This window comes from the organism of the source record quoted next, unplaced genomic scaffold, assembly GCF_019419815.1.
Source record: "Pyrus x bretschneideri cultivar Hongxiangsu unplaced genomic scaffold, Pyrus_bretschneideri_v1 Contig74, whole genome shotgun sequence".
Taxonomy (NCBI): domain Eukaryota; kingdom Viridiplantae; phylum Streptophyta; class Magnoliopsida; order Rosales; family Rosaceae; genus Pyrus; species Pyrus x bretschneideri.
In genome coordinates this window covers 1,511,782-1,525,007 of record NW_025999814.1, presented here as the reverse complement: position 1 = coordinate 1,525,007, position 13,226 = coordinate 1,511,782, and the positions used below count along the sequence as shown (strand labels likewise).

Below are 13,226 nucleotides of genomic sequence, written 5' to 3'. Positions count from 1 at the left end.
TGGAGATATGGACAAGAGTGATCAATTTGCATATATTATTGAACAAGTGGATGCTGTATCTTTGTACTTGCCTTCTACCATGTTCCAGATGTGAGAGTTATTGCACTTGATGGCCCGTGAGGGGTACAGTCAATTATTTGTCATACGGACGGCGGAGTTTTTTTTTTTTTTTTTTTTTTTAAGAACCAAGACCGAAGCCGAAGAGACAGGGAGGCGGGCTCTTCGGCGGGCAACAACCAGGGAAAGCAAACACAGAGCAGTGATGGCGGAACAAAGGCAAGAGACACTGCACCAAGTGCAAGGGTGTCAACCCCATCACTACCGCAACAAAATTAAGGAGGACAAGGGAGATCATCCTTATTCAGGACATGCACCAACGAAGATGGGGATGGTTAACCCAGGAGGAACCGCACATCTCCGTATTAGACCTTGACGCCACCGGTGCGCCGCCATATTGGCTAATCTCGGAACCCAAGACCAGTGGCATCTCTGAAAGACATCCGTAAGCCTCAAAATCCTTGTCAACATAGGGAACGCCTCCCAGTTGCTAGAAGAAATATCATTCAACAAACAAGAAATGTTCTCCTTGGAGTCCGACTCCACAACAATTTGCTGCAGATATTAAACGTAAAACTTTCACTTTTCTTTCAGATATTAAACTTTAACTTTTCTTCTAGATAGTTTTTTTAAAAGCAGTTTCAATTATTGAAAAGTACTTATCAAACGAGTATGTGTTTCCGATCACGACAATTGGCATGAGAAAATGTAAGTTTTTTCTTACATTAAAAAATTAAGTGACTTTATATGTGCTTATAAAGATTATATTATTTCCCTTATAGCCAATTAATCTTGAATTGAAACCTCAACTTCCTTAATTGTTATTTAACTGGTGCAAGACCAAATTATCAAGTCAATTAGCGAGCAATCTTGCTTTATAGCGTTCGATAAAAAAGAGTGGTGTTATTCACAAACCCTCTCACACACTCTCTTAATCTCTGACCATCTATTAGAATGAGTTAAAAAAGATCAATGAACAAAAATTAACAAGGATATGTAAGAGTTAACCACTTGAAGTAATCATACTCATAAGACTATATATATTTCCTACCTCAAGGGTAAATTCGAAACCAAAATCCATAAATTACAGGGGGCCGGGTATGTAAATTCCGCTCTTTCAAAGTAATAAAAGAAAGGGTAAATGACAAAAAACTACCTCAACTATTGGTCTGACGACACTTTCATATCCGATCTTTTAAAAATGACAATGTCATACCTCATCTTACAAATTTGTGTCAATGTCAGACCTCCGTCAGTTTTTCTGTTACTTTTTCTGTTAAATGCTAACATGGCCAGAGACAGGACCCACTCACTAATCCAACTAGATTAAAAAATAATTAAATATATTTTTAATAATTAAATATTCAAAAATTGAAAAAATTAAAATTAAAAAACTAAACAAATAAAAAATGTCTAGGGATGTCGGCTTTCCTTTCTTCCACCCGCACCAACCCTCTCTCTCTTCTCTTTATCTTCTCCCACATCTCTCTCCCACTTTAACTCCCTCTTCTCTCTGCACCACCAGCGCTAACCAACCCTTCTCTCTCTCTTCTCTTTATCTTTTCTTGCATCTCTCTCTCACTCTAACTCCCTCTTCTCTCTGCAACCACCAACGCCGACCAACCCTTCTTTCTCTCTTCTTTTTATCTTCTTTCGCATCTCTCTCCCACTCTAACTCCTTCTTCTCTCTACAACCACTGACGCCGACCAACCCTTCTCTCTCTCTTCTCTTTATCTTCTCCCGCATCTCTCTCCCACTTTAACTCCCTCTTCTATCTGCACCACTGGCGCCGACCAACCATTCTCTCTCTCTTCTCTTTATCTTCTTTTGCACTCTAACTCCCTCTTCTCTGTGCATCCATCGGTGCCAACCAACCTTTCTCTCTATATCTCTTCTCTTTATCTTCTCCTACATCTCTCTCCCACTCTAACTCCCTCTTCTCTCTGCACCACCGGCGCCAACCAACCCTTCTCTCTCTATTCTCTTTATCTTCTCTCACATCTTTCTCCCACTCTAACTCCCTCTTCTCTCTGCAACCATCGACGCCGACCAACCCTTTTTTCTCTATTCTTTTTATCTTCCCGCGCATCTCTCTCCCACTCTAACTCCTTATTCTCTCTGCAACCACAGGCGCCGACCAACCCTTCTCTCTCTCTTCTTTTTATCTTATCCTACATCTCTTTCCCACTCTAACTCCCTCTTCTCTCTGCAACCACCGTCACTGAGGTGGAAAGCAGCAGAGAGATGGACGAGAAAAAGGGTTTAAAGACGAAGAAAGCAGAGGTGGGAAGGAGATGAGGGTTTTGACAGCCGAGGGGAAGAGGAAATTGAGAGGTCAGAGGAGGTGTGGGGTCGACAGCGAATCAGACGAATGAGAGAGGTCAAATGAAGGACTGGGTGGAAAGAAGGTAGAAGGATGATGGGTGTGTAGGAGGGGAAGGGGATCTGAGTTTGGGTTTGGTATTTTGGTTTTTTGGTTTTTTTAATTTTTTTATTTTTTTAATTTTGGTGTGGGATCTAGGTTGGGCTTGATTTTTTTGGTTTCTTCAATGGGGTGGTGAAGATGGAGGAAGAGAGGCGGCGGTGGGGTGGTGAAGGAAGGTTGGGTATAGAGGGACTAAGGGAGGGATGGGTCGGGTTAGGAGGTGGTGGTGAGGGAAGAACGAGTACGAGTGGGGAGAAGGCCGGAGAAGGGAGACCGCATCCCAGAGAAAGGAGAAAGAGAAGAGAGAGAGAGGAAGGTTGGGGGGACGGGGAAGAGTTTGGTGGTTATCGAAGAGAAGAAGAAAAAGGGTTGGTGTGGGTGGAAAGGAAGGCCGGATCCCTTAGGCCATTTTGTAGTTTTTTTAATTTTTAATTTTTTTAATTTTTGAATATTTAATTATTAAAAATATATTTTATTATTTTTTAATCCAGTTGGATTAGTGAATAGGTCCTGTCTCTGGCCACATCAGCATTTAACAAAAATAGTAACAGAAAAAACTAACGGGGGTTTGACATTGGCACAAATTCGTAAGATGAGGTATGACATTGTCATTTTTAAAAGATGAGGTATGAAAGTGTCGTCAGACCAATAGTTGAGATAGTTTTTTGTAACTTACCCTAAAACAAAAAGAATAAAACGATGATACAACACTGAAATTTACAGCACCGTGGGAGTTAACACTGGTAAACAGAATAGCTTTTGCTCTTCCACAAAAACCTAAAAGGTTTGCTCATCTTTCTTCTTGAGAAGGATTTGCATAGCGGCTTTGGTTCCGGAACAGACAAGGGCTTGTCTTTCGACCAACAGATGCACCTCCGGCTCAGGAGGTGCTTGGTCTCTTTGTCTCTGCTCACGGAACAGCCTTAACAGCTTTTGAGCCTTTTCTTTTCCTCTTGATGTGCCATTGACGGAAATAGACACCAATGCCGGAATCACCCCTTCCTTGAGGACCATCTGACTGCGTTTCTCACTCCCCTTACACAACATATAGAGACATGAGACAGCTTGCTCCTGCTTAATAGGTTGTTCAGCCTCCAAAATTGTTGCTAGGGCACTGATAAGACTCGACTTCGACATCATTTCATTGTAAGTTCTATATTAGAGCAAACACTTTGATTGTTTGATTAAAGACATTTGGAATGATAAGGAGATTAGGATTGACACTTGTGGTAGACTTATCAGGAGTTGTATTACTTAAAGTTTCAAGTTAGATACGTTCTCGATAAAATTTTAGGTACCATTGTCTTGATGTCTGCTGTAATTCAATTGTCTATTTTTGGACTCGAGATGACTTGTTTGAAAATCCCAAGATCACTAAACTCTGATAAATTAAAATCTGTCTCTACCAAATACACAAAATATGATGAGAATGTTGACTTTCTTACCCTATTTGATTTCCTCAAAACGGTGGAACATTACCGACAACCAAATTGTTGACTCCAGTCGGTCGTTACTGCCATTCACAGCTGCTTCACCCACACGTCTTTGCTGATTTCCTGCATGCGGTTCACTGTTTAACAACACCTCAATTTTAGTGTCACGCTTCAGTCGGTGGTCATTGCCACTTGAAACTCCTTCCTCCACGTGCCTTGTATGCTGACAAATTTGCTGCTCATCACAGGTAAGTGGTTAAGTTGATAATTGTGAATAAGTTTTTCCGTTGCATAATTTACTTACATTTGGTATCAGAGCCCTTCACATATCATTTAACCCTATGTTGAAGGCATTAAGAAATTTTTCCTTGTCTCGCAGGTTACAGAACTGGTAGCGTATCATTAGGGAAATATATATGAACACGATCAAGTGATAGCTAAAGCTATCCTTGATCATAAAGACATATTTTCATTCATATATACAACCAGTGATGCTGTTTAAATTCAAGACATGATCACTGGTCATCTAAAGAAGATCATTCTTTCATGCTTAGAATTTAAGCAATATATCACTTTATATACGAATGTTTGAATCGAATTACTATTATCAAACCACAAAGGTTTATAATTTTGATTACAGAAATTCGAATGTTGGTTATAAAGCTGATATGATTAAAGAAAGTCTTCACATGTTCATCAATCCAAAGATGTTGAAAAGGTGATTTATAGTCTGGGGATTTACGGATTAATACTTGAACTATGTGCTTTGCCAGTTATGAATCCTAGCTCCATGCACCTTAATACAGTTGAACCACTCACTGGTGTCAACTATAAGAAATGGAAGCAAGATCTTGAGATCGTGCTAGGTGTCATGGATTGGGACTTAGCACTTAGAACTAAAGAGCCCCATACACCAACAGATGGAAGCACCTCAAGTCAGAAGTCTAAGTATGAAAAGTGGCACAAATCAAACAAAATTTCCTTATTGATTATCAAAAGGAGCATGACTGATGTGGTTCGAGGAGCCTTCACAGATGCTACCAATGCAAAGGATTTTCTCAAGTCCATTGAGCAGAAGTACCAAGAGTCACCAAAAACTGAGACAGATGCTACCAATGCAAATGATTTCCTTAAGTCCATTGAAAAAAAGTACCAGGACTCACCAAAAATTGAAACAGGTAATCTCATGAATTCACTAACAACCATGAGACATGATGGCATAGAGAGTGTGTGTGAGTACATTTGAAAAATGGTTGACATCGCTGGAAAACTCAAAGCTCTCGAGGTACTAATCCCTGAAACTTTCTTTGGTACATGTGATATTGAGCTCCCTGCCTGATAGTTATATACATCTCAAATTGTCCTACAATGCATTGCGTGAAAAGTGGATGTGAATGAGTTAATTTCAGTATGTGTGAGTGAAGAGGAAAGGATGAAAAAGTTTGAAAATGAGAAGATTGAGTCTTTGAATTATGTACGAAGTACCACCGAGGCACATACACCCTTAACCACCGATGCTACTAGAAAGAATTCTACCAAAAGGGTTCCCTCTCCTAAAAGAAACACTAAACCTAACAAGCCATCGATTCTCAAACGTTATTTTTGTATAAGGCTTGGCTTGCCACATGAAGAAAGGTAAAAACTTTTTTGCTTGTTTTGAGTCTAATTTAATTGATATACCTAGCATTAAATGGTGGCTTGACTCTAGCTTTTCTATTCATGTTACGAATTTATTGCAGAACTTCATAACAAGGAGAACATCAAATAAGGATAAAGTCAAAGTTTCAGTTTGCAATGGAAGAAGAGTTGAAGTCAAAGCTTTAGGAAGTGTTAGGCTAAAGTTAGGATTTGGATTTTGTTTAGAATCAAAAAATATTGTCTATGTGCCTTCCATGAGAAGGAAGTTGATTCCGTTTCAAAGTTAGTTTTGTTGAGTTTTTTATTTTACTATAAATAATATTGGCTTCAACGTATTTTACAAAGGCTAGGTCATATGTCAAAACAATGGATGAAGTTATTTGTCAAAAATGATATTTGCCTCCAATAATTTTTCAATGATTTTGAGTTCTGTGTGGATTATGCTAAGGGAAAAATGACAAGTAGTAGAAAGAAAGGTTCAACAAGAAGCAAAGAAACTTTAGAAATCATCCACACGGACGTTTGTGGTCTTTTTTTCTACACAAACTATAGAGGGACATAAATATTTTATAAACTACTTTTTCTCGATTTTGTTTCATCTATCTAGTTTCAAAATAATCAAATGCACTCGAAACTAAGATTTCAAAATTGACATCGAAAACCAATTGGAAAGAAAAAAATATTAATAAGGAGGTTAGGTCTGATAGGAGAGGTGAGTACAATGGTAGATACACTCAAACTGGCAGACATCTTAGTCCATTTGCCATTTTTATTACAAGAAAATGGAATTGTAGCTCAATACACCACACTGGAAATCTCGAGCAAAACGAAGTGGCTAAGAAAAGAAGGAGAACCCTAATAGACATGGTAAGGAGTATGATTTGTATGAGTAATCTACCAAGTTGTTTATGGAGTTAGAGATGGACGATCATGCAAGTACAAGAACCGACAATCTTATATTTGAAGAAGATGATTAAATAGGGAATGATGCTGAACATTCACCGATTGCAACAGCCTTGGTTGAAATTCCAGATAAATTAGAAGGAATTAAGTATGTGTAATGATGATGGTCTGTTATACCAAAGCACTGATGATGTGCTGTTGCTCAATGAGCAACATACTTATGATCATGTAAGTTATGATGAGTCAGTAACTGTGAGTGGCAACTGCGATCACCGACAACCTGCAGCAAACAAACGTGGCCAGCTGCAGTGAGCACCGACTACACCAATTGCAACAACATGCAAACATTCATGCGGGGTACATGGAATTGACACCTGACAAACGTGGCAAAAAGATGGTCAAATGGAGATTAATACTGAAATGGCCAAATGGGGATTAATACTGAGCCCACACCGACTGTAGCAATGGTGGTTGAACTTCCAAGTCAAGTGGAAGAAGATGAGGGCTATGATGATTGCAATTTTCAGCATGGCAAAATCATGTACTGTTGCATGGTGAGCAGCAAATTCGTCATCATACAAGGCACGTGGAGGAAGGAGTTTCAAGTGGCAATGACCACCGACTGAAGCGTGACACTGAAATTGAGGTGTTGTTAGACAGTGAACCGCATGCAGGAAATCAGCAAAGATGCGTGGATGAAGCAGATGTGAATGGCAGTAACCACCGACTGGAGTCAACAGTTTTGGTAGTCGGTAATGTTCCACCGTTTTGAGGAAATCAAATAGGGGAAGAAAGTCAACATTCTCATCATATTTTGTGTATTTGGTAGAGAAAGATTTTAATTTATCAGAGTTTAGTGATCCTGGGATTTTCAAACAAGTCATCTCGAGTCCAAAAATAGACAATTGGATTACGGCAGACATCAAGACAATGGTACCTAAAATTTTATTGAGTTGTAAAAGAGAATGTTTCACATAGAACCCATCAGACAAATTGTGTTTATTTGAGATTCAGTGGGAGCAATTTTATCATTCTAGTTCTTTATGTGGATGATATATTGCTCACCACAAATAGTCATAGTTTGTTGGATGAAACCAAAGTTTTCTTGCAAAGACATTTCGAGATGAAAGACCTAGGAGATGACACTTATGTCCTAGGGATTCAGATCAAAGGAGAGAGAATAAGAGGGCTGCTGGGTTTTGCCGCAAAGAGCATACATAGAAAAGATTTAATATGTCTTCATGTGAGACTACAGAAATGCCCATATCAAAGGGTGATATATTGAGCGAATTATAGTGTCCCATAACAGGCTTGGAGAGGAAGATGATGGAAGATAAGCAATATGCATCCTGGGTTGGGAGTTTGATGTGTGCACAAGGCCTGATTTAGCCTTCACTATTTCAATGCTTGGTAGGTTCCAATCCAGTGCTGGAGAGGCTTACTAGAATGCAACAAAAAGAGTGATGAGATATCTTTAGAGAGCTAAAGATCATACGTTAGTCTACAGAAAGACATAGGACCAAAGATCATATGTTAGTCTACATAAGGACATAAAACATCGTTTAGAAGGTTACGATGACTTAGATTTTGCGGGTTGTCTAGATGATACGAAATCAACATGGGGCTGTGTGATCTTAATGGCATGTGGAGCAGTATCTTGGAAGAGTGTAAAATAACAGACTGTGGTTGCTTCAAACTATGTTTGCAGAATACTTGTCCTATTGTGGAACTGTGAATCTAGCCATTGTTAAAGAAACCAACCCCATCTCATTAAAGGACCTACACAAATCTAGAATAAAGAATTCTAGAACATTCACTAAGGTTGGTTAGCTAGATTATCCAAGTTAAAGTAGTACTTTGTAGAAATGATTAGAATGTTGTTTCTTAAGTTGGTGGAAGAGTCTAGAAGAATGGTGAGGTTTCCACCAACATGCAAGATTAGTGTAGATAATTCTAGCTTAGGAAGTTAGTTGAATTATCTAGATATCTCTAGCATGGTGTGTCTATGCTTCTCCAAGGTTCCATCCATGCCTACAAAAGGAGAAGGCATCCACACCATTTGTAACAACAAATCAACAAGCAACCAATCAATTAAGAAGAGCTAAGTAAGAGAGTGGGAAGCCTTGTAAATAGTCTTGTAAGAGTGTGAGTGCTCTAGAGTTTGTCTCTAGAAGGTGAGTGAGTGTCATTGTTCTTAAGAGTGTCATTTGAGAGCGTTGTAATATTTTGTTTGTGTAATACAAGTAATTTGTTTACTTGTGTTGTCCCTCCAACACTTGTGCTAGAGTTGTGTACTTTAAGTTTTTCCCCCAACAACCATTTGGTTGAAGAATTTCATAGCAGGACCACAAGAGTTTTCAAGATGCATGTCAGCAAAGCATGGGGGTATTGGGTGATTTTGATGCAGCAAACTCATGCAGGAAACCAGTGGGAACAAACTGATGCAGAAAGCTGCATATCAGGTTCAATTTAAATGTTAGTTTTCTTCAGTTGCGGTTCATGTTCTGGAAGTTGTATTCGAGTATTAATAATAAATGCTTCTTAGCTAATAAAGAAAATGTTGTAAGGTTGTTAAAGTTACCAAAAAGTATGCAGCATATAGTTATGATAAAGCATGAATGTTTTTATGCATGATGATTAACGATCTTGAATTATTATGAAGGAAAAAACAACCTAAGGGCTTCATTCAGAAGCATTGGGATTTCTTTCAATCCTAAAGGGGGCCAGATGTTCGACATATTACAAATACATATCCAGTCATGTCTTACATTGTTTTTATATCTTGTTGGAGTCTCATGTGTTGGTTAGTTTCATTGTAAGTAATTATGGGGACGGTACTCTTTGAAAGTTGAGTGTGTTGCCCTATAGTTCTCATGAATACTTGTTAATGACAAAGACTGGTAAATCGAGAAAATGTCAAATACTAATCTCATGGCCAATTCAGATTCATTCCATATTAAGTATAAACTATACAAGTTGACAAAGTATTTGCTCTAATGGGAGAATGTAAATTCTGTATGAGAGCAAACACTTTGGTTGTTTGATTAAAGACATTGGGAACGATAAGGAGATTAGGATTGACACTTGTGGTAGACTTATCAGGAGTTGTATTACATAAAGTTTCAAGTCAGATACATTCTCGATAAAACTATAACTCTTCTAGCTGATATAATGCATAAGTGTTTCACGGTGATAAGGCTACTCTTTGATAAGGATCACTTAGTGGGATGGATCCTTATTGAATTCCATCGTATGAAGTATAAAACTGAGGTCCCTGTTCTCTCACAGTACACGCAAGTTTACAGAAAACTCAAGCCCCATTAAGCGAGCCTTGCTTTCGGTTGTGTAGAGTTGCAGAAAAACTTCAGTTATTAATCCTAGTTCTTTAAGATGATGTCTTCCACAGGTAAGTGGTTAAGTTGATAATTGTGAATAAGTTTTTCCGTTGCATAATTTACTTTCATTCATCTCTGGCAAATACTTGATCCCAAGTTTATCAAAACAGCTATACATTTTTCTGTCAACATTTGGTCACCAGAGTCCGCAAGAAGGGATTGGAGACCACTGATAATACCAGCTGAAATAAGTTTCGGTATATTTGACTGGACACCCGATAGATTGTACAGGGCGTGGAGTGCATCAAGCTTGCATTGGGTTTCAACATCGGCTCGAAGAAACATGAAAGTAGATATCAAGCTGGGTTCTTCTATATCTCTATAACATGGGAACAACTCTGAGAGGTTGAGCTTTCTGTAAACTGAGGCCAAACTTCTGATCCATGTTCATGGTCTCTGGTGTAACTCCATCTTCAAGCTTCCATTTATCGAAGCAGTTAATAAGCGAACCCAACATCAAGTTCACCATTCTCATAGCCAATGGCCAGCCAGGACACATTCTCCTCCCACCACCAAACGGAATAAGCTCAAAGTTCTGGCCGGTTACATCAATTTCCGATCCTAGAAACCTCTCTGGCACAAATGAGTCCGGGTTTTCCCATATTCCAGGATCTCTTCCGATGGCCCATGCATTGACAAGCACTTGTGCACCCTTTGGTACAACGTACCCGCCGATTTCAACGTCTGTTTCGGCTTTTCGGGGAACTAGTAAAGGCGCTGCTGGGTGCAGACGGAATATCTCTTTTCTTGTAAGTAAGGAAGTCGAGCAACGTCGGATTCCTCAACCGGTTTTCCTTTTCCGATGATCTGCTTCAGCTCCGCTTGAGCTTTTGACAGTTTTTCCGGGTTGCAGAGTAGCTCAGCCATTGCCCATTCCAATGTGGATGATGTTGTATCTGTTCCGGCAGTAAATAAGTCCTGTAATGAAAGATTAAAGAGAAGTGGAAAGTCATTTGTCCCACATACATATTGAAGAAGCACTACAAGAAAAACGAGTATGTGACAAGTGACAAGCCTAAAGATCACTTAATTTGTATGTAACAAAATCAAAATCGTGACATTGTACACGGTATGATCAGCACATAGAGATATTCGCAAGATCTCCATCAAGGTGGATCCACTAAGGGGCAGAGGGGGTTATACCCTCTTAACTATGACAAATCACCGTGGAAGTCCTAAGTGCTACCCCTTTAAAGCTTAGAGTTGCCATTGAGACATTGTCCTCCAAATGCTTGATGAAATGCTCATTGAACTTTTGGTAGGACATGTTGTGTTCAACTCTTTTGTTGTCGATTCGCAGCTTTGCACGCAAGAAAACCAAGTCATTTTATATATTTTTTTTAAATAATAAGATTTGGCCACTGAAAAAGAAAAACTTAAGCTTTTAGTCCAGGCATGTATAAAACTCAAATCTTTAAAATTTCAAATTTTTTTTTTTAAATATGAATTGCGTCGTGAACGATTGTCACTTGTAATGAATAATTACAAACGTTATTTGTTTCATAAATTATGAATGATGAACTTATAATTTAATTGTTAAAACTATTTATTTTCCGAAGAAATATTTGTAAATTTTACAGGTGACAAACAATTTTTCTTCAATCTACCCCTGACCTTAGCTGAAATTGATGTGATGAATAGTAGTGTTGACGACATACAAGTTAAAAATAAAAAACTACTTATATTAGCTCAACTATATCTTTCTTGATGAAATTCATGTGTCTATTAGAGAAAGGTTAATGTTGAATGTGTTGGTTAACGTGTTTATTTCCTATCGGTGCGTATCATACAGTTTACAAATTTAATTTTAAAGGTTGGTCTATCTAATACACTAGATGACCAATTGTAGACGATGCACAACCCTAATACTTACCTAGTAACAACTCGCGAGTAATTATCAATTACCTCTAAGCAATTTTGAGTATAAACATATTATCAATTCAAAGAATCAGTTCATCAAGATCAAGAACAATGAAGGTAGAGAGTAGACAACTAACCAGGAGCAGATGTTGAATTTCATCCACGTCCACATCCTCATTTTTCTCCTCACTAATGTTTATCAGGGTATCTAACATATCATTAGTCATGATATAATCAAGCACTTTTCTTGACTCAAACCGTTGCATCATCAAGAGGTCAAAGAGGTCAAGCATCTTTCGGACGTGACCAGTCAAACGGCGTCGAATCCCCAGGGGATCAATCTTTTTCAGCACAGGAAAATAGTCAGCCAAGTTAGGTTTCCCGACCTCTTCAAAGATACCCCATACCAAGTCCTTGAACTCTCTCGCCCTCGCACTGTGTGGGTCCGCTAAATCCACAGAGAAGACTGTACGCGATAGCAAATTGAGCGAAGTTTTGAAAGCAGCCCTTCCGATATCAACCACCTCACCGTTTGCAGCGCTTTCATTGACGTCAGATATGAGCTCTTGCACTTTTAGGTGACGGTTGGCTTGGTTGGCATCGAGAATTTTGGTGGCGAACAATTGCGTGTTACATGTTTTGCGAAGGTTTCTCCAAGCAGGTGAAATCGGTATCCAAGCCATGCCATACTTGGAATGTTGACAAGCTCGGACCGCATCTGGGACGGTTCGGTTGCAGAAGAGTTGGTCGTGGGTTCGGAGGACTTCTTTGGCGACGGTTGATGAAGAAATTACCACCGTCGTTATTTGGCCGAGTTGCAAGGCCATTATGGGGCCGTAGCGATGTGAAAGCCTGGTGAGAGAGAGATGGGGTTTGTTGCCAAGCTCTAAGAGATTGCCAATGAAGGGAAGTGGGTTTGGTCCAGGTGGAAGCCTTGTGGTAACTGATGATCTTCTTCCAAGTGAATAATAGAGGGTATAAATTGAGATCCATGCAACCATTAGACCTAGTAGTATGCAACTCAAGATGTCCATCTCTGAGCTCTGTCTCCTCGTTCTCCTAAACCTTTAACACTGGTGCAATTGTTGAAAGAGACGATGAATGTTGCGTATATATCCAAATCGAGAAGTGATGGGCGTATGTGGACTTCATTATTCTTACCACTTTTTGTATTTTTATTTATTTATTTATTTTGAATGCACAAGTAAAATTTTATTTACTATTTTTATTTTGTAATAAATTCATAAAAAAAAAAGCCCACTAACTTCCTTACATGGGTGAGGTTGTTTCTTTTGAATTTTATTTGAAAATTATTTTACTATATTGCACTTATTTAATTATTATTTTTTCTTTTCTAAAAGTTATAAGAAGTGATAAGCATTTTTTACAATATGAAAGATCTATTAAAATTTGCGTTCTCCTTTATATAGAGATAAATTGTATGTCATCTAGAAAACGAAGTCATTTAACAAAAGGACACATATAAACGAAATAGTTTAAATCCTTACTGTTCT

General features: G+C 38.6%; 1 pseudogene; it reads right to left on the bottom strand.

Moving 5' to 3' along the window:
* Positions 1 to 9,894: 9,894 nt before the first annotated feature.
* Positions 9,895 to 12,835, bottom strand: LOC125468210 (annotated as a pseudogene).
* Positions 12,836 to 13,226: the final 391 nt, after the last annotated feature.